We start from the raw sequence: 4509 nt of genomic DNA on the forward strand, positions 1-4509 counted from the left end.
GGTGTGTTGTGTGGTGTGACATTTTTGCTATAGTGGAGCCCAGCTATAACAATTTTGGCCTGAGCCAGAAAGGAGCAGAACTGTAACACTTTGGGAAAACTTTCTCTTAGCAGAGCAGAGTTATTACATTTCCTAGTTCCTGACCAGAGCTGTAACACTTCTGTAACAACTTCTCTGGGGAAACCCTTCCCTCATGGAGCAGTGTTGTTACACTTTCATTGGGGAAATCTTTCTCTGGAACAGAGCTGTAAATTGATACACTTACAGTGACTTTGTGGTATTCCTTGGCTCCTGACTGCCAGACTCCCTTTCCATCAGAGATGCGATGCTTACACTTACAGGTTGCAATGTTTCATCTCCCTTCAGAATATCCTGTGTTTTAAAGAGCTTCCCTCCAAGATAGAATGCTTTAAATCAGAGAAAACTGATACACAACACAGTGAAAACATTTAAATGGAGTTCAGGTAGATGACCAGCTAGTAAAAGTGCTAACCATGTAAACCTGACAACTGCCTGAACTGGAAGCTAGATGTGGTAGTGTACATTTGTAATTGTGGCACTCTACAGCAAAAATGGAGGTAAAGCCAGAAGAACCACTAGACGCTCACAGGCCAGCAAGACCTATCTCAACAAGGTAGAAGGTGAGAACTGTATTCCAAAAGTTGTCCTCTGACCACTACAGGCACATTATGGCACGAGCATGTACACACACACACACACACACACACACACACACACACACACCACCACCACCACCACCACCATACACATACACATAAATTGTTAAGTATTCAATCTAGTTTAAAATATGTGACATGTGGCCTTGGCCCAGTACATACCTTCAGGAAAGACTTACAGTATTTAGGATTTGGACAGGGCACTGGGAGTACCAGCATGCAACTTATTTTGACCTATTAAAGTTGATTTTTCATATTATCCAATATGAAAGCATTAATTTAGGGGCGTTTTGTTTCATTTTTTGTTTTTGATCCAAGGGATTTCACCAGGCTAGCCTCAGACTCACTATGTAGCCTAGGTTAGTCTTGAATATACAGTGATCTTCTGCCTCAGCCTTTGTATTCTGGAATTATGATCATCAGCTACTATGCCCATCTCTAAAACTGCAGAGGTCTCTGCAACCACTATGGCTGGCAGGGTAATGAACCAAGGGAGGCAAGAAGATAGTTCAATTCAACACGACTAAGTAACCAGTGTTGGTTCAAACTTTGGAAGTCTGACCCCAAGTAGTTTATTTTAGGCATATTTAAGCACAGCACAATTTGGTGAAAATTTTCCTGGTAATAATTAACAAAATCCTATGTGTACAATAAAGCTTAAGACATGACTGCATTGAAACTCTTTGTATACGTGACACCTTCCATAAAGAGAGTTTCTATAGATTGACAAGCTCATGATAATGGTCTTGGAAGGACCTGGTGTTCACAGGGATAGCACAAAGGTCACCAGGCTATTAACCATGTCTACTTGCAGCTTTCTAGGTGGATAACAGGTATACAACAGGTATGCATCCCTCCCTTTGAAGGGATAACCCTGTGTGTTTAACATTCCTGGTTCCCCTAATTGCTTATCTGTGAGCACAAGAACCTCCATACCTCCCATATAAAACATTAAAATTTAAAGCTGAATAGAGCACAACCTGGCTAAATTTCCCTATTCATGCTATGGGCAACATATGTCAGAATTGAAAAGATACCTCAAAGCTAAAGCCTGGCCCTCTGTGACTTGCAGCTACCTACTTTCTGTGGTCTTAGAGACAGCAGATAGGCTGTGAACTTCAGAGCCCAGGATGCCTTCCAGTGACACCTTTGCCTTGGATTGGGGTCACTTTACTATCTGTCATGGTACTAGCCACAACCTCTTAAGACTCACAAGGTGTCACATACCTGGGAGATCATGGTCATCCCAGGTGGTCTGTCTTAGTGTTCTATTGCTGTGACAAAACACCATGACCAAGGTAATGTACAAAAGAAAGCATTTTATTGGGAACTTGCTTACATTTCCCAAGTGTCAGTCCATGACCATCATGGATGGCAGAGAGTGTGCCAGCAGGTAGGTGTGAACTTACATCTGATCCATAAATTGCAGGCAGAGAGAGATGGAGACTGGGTCTGCTGTGGGCTTTTGAATCCCCAGTGACACACCACCTCCAACAAGGCCATACCTCCTAATCCTAATCTCAGTCCAACTGAGAACTGAACATTCAAACAAATACATGAGCCTATAGGGTCCATTCATATTCAAACCATCACACAGTCTGATCCACTAGGTCCTTAGGAGACAAGAATGGCAGACTACTGAACCCATCTTCTCAGGGAACTTGGGACCAAATTGGTACATCTTTTAAGTATCCCCTGAGATCTTACCTGTGGTGGGAACCACTGGATGAGATATTGGCATCAGGCCTGTTTTAGTTAGGGTTTCTTTTTCTTTTCTTTTCTTTTCTTTCTTTCTTTCTTTTTTTTTTTTTTTAAAGATTTATTTATTTATTATGTATACAGTGTTCTGTTTGCATGTATCCCCCTGCAGGCCAGAAGAGGGAGCCAGATCTCATTACAGATGGTTGTGAGCCACCATGTGGTTGCTGGGAATTGAACTCAAGACCTCTGGAAGAACAGCCAGTGCTCTTAACCTCTGAGCCATCTCTCCAGCCCTTCTTTTTCTATGATGGTATTTTATTTGTACTGAAATGTGATTTTAATTGTATGTTAATAAATAAAGTTGTCCCGGGGATCAGAGCTATTAGAGCCATAGCAAGAGCGTGGCGGCGGCGGCGGCGGCGGCGGCGGCGGCGGCGGCGGCGGCGCACGCCTTTAATCCCAGTACTTGGTAGGCAGAGCTAGGTAAATCTCTGTGTGTTCAGGGGTACAGCCAGCATTGGAGACATATGCCTTTAAGACATGGAGGGCTGTCCTTACAGGCAGTGACGAGGCAGTCACGTGTTTGGGTTTACAACCAATGAGAAGGCAGAACAGAAAGACTATCTAAAGACAAACACACAGGAAGTAGGTCTCTTTCGGAGAGGTAGGACCACCACAGGAGGAAGGGTAAGGTTTTAGCTCTGAGCTCTGACCTCTTGGCTTTCTTCTTTACATTGGTTCTGTGTTTCTTATTTAATAAGACGGTTGGTTACATCTACATTTTTCTTTCTTTCTTTCCTTTTATTTCTTTTTATTTTTATTTTTTTATTTTTGAGACAAGGTTTCTTTTTGTAGCCCTAGCTATTCTGGAACTCAGTCTGTAGATCAGACTGGCTTTGAACTCATAGAGATCTGCCTGCCTCTGCTTCCTGAATGCTGGGATTAAAGGGGTGCACCACCACTGCTTGGCTAGTTAGGGTTTCTGTTGCTGTGAAGAGACACCATGACCACAGCAACTCTTATAGTGAAAAATATTTTAATTGGGGCTGTCTTACAGTTCAGAGGTTTAGTCCATTATCATCATGGTGGGAAGCATGGCAGCATGCAGGCAGACATGGTGCTGGAGAGGTAGCAAGAGTACTACATTTGGACTGGCAGGCAGCAGGAAGAAGAAACACAGTGTGCCTGGTTTGAGCATCTGAAATCTCAAAGCCCACCCCCACTGATGCACTTCCTCCAATGAGGCCACACCTCCTAATAGTGATACTCTCTGAGCCTCTGGGGGACATTTTTATTTAAACCACCACAAAGCCTGAAGGGTTCTGTGTTACTCCAAGACTCATAAATCCACAGTGAAACAGTCATGGCATGTTCCAATCTCTAAGCAGAGGGCTTTGACCCACTTTAGGATCCTCTGTAACACTGGGAGGATGGCATACTTACTCTGTTCTACTGCCTTCCTACTCTTGGGGGAAACTTTGTCTCCTGCTCCTGAAGCTGATATGAACCTCCACTTCAGTGGCCTGTGGTTGGTGGGATCCCTAGCCTTTTGGCTACATCAAGGTTGTGAGCCACCTGTTTTCTAATCAAGGTTCTCAAAGCTCCTATGAGGAACTGAGTTTCACCTCACAAGAAAGGTCAAGTCCAAACTGCTGATCCTATAAAAGAGACTTTATCTGTAAATAAGGTCTCTTTGTGATAAGTTTAGGTGATGTCATTGGAGGCCCTAGATTTAAAAAAAACAAACAAACTGGGTTCTACCAGAGTTAGAAAACTATTGTGCATCACCCCTCCAGGCAGCAGGACACAGTGGGTGTTATGGTTTTAATAAGAATGCTCCCCACAAAGACTTGCCTTCTGGCTGGTCTCCACAAGGCCACCCTTAAGGTGGTAAATTATTATTAAAAAAAAAAATCACAAAGGTCATACAAGACAAAACTACAAAAACCAGTCTCAATTCCTAGACCACCTTACAAAGGCTCTTACAATGTATCTATATGGGTCCTGAGACCCCATATGGAAAACATCTCCTTATGACCTATTTCTTCTTCCAGAGTTTCCCTGATAGTAGGGTCAAACTTACACATCTAGAGAGAGAACCCTGACTCCACAGACAGAAGTCTTAAGGTGT

Source organism: Peromyscus leucopus, chromosome 2 (genome assembly GCF_004664715.2).
Source record: "Peromyscus leucopus breed LL Stock chromosome 2, UCI_PerLeu_2.1, whole genome shotgun sequence".
Classification (NCBI taxonomy): domain Eukaryota; kingdom Metazoa; phylum Chordata; class Mammalia; order Rodentia; family Cricetidae; genus Peromyscus; species Peromyscus leucopus.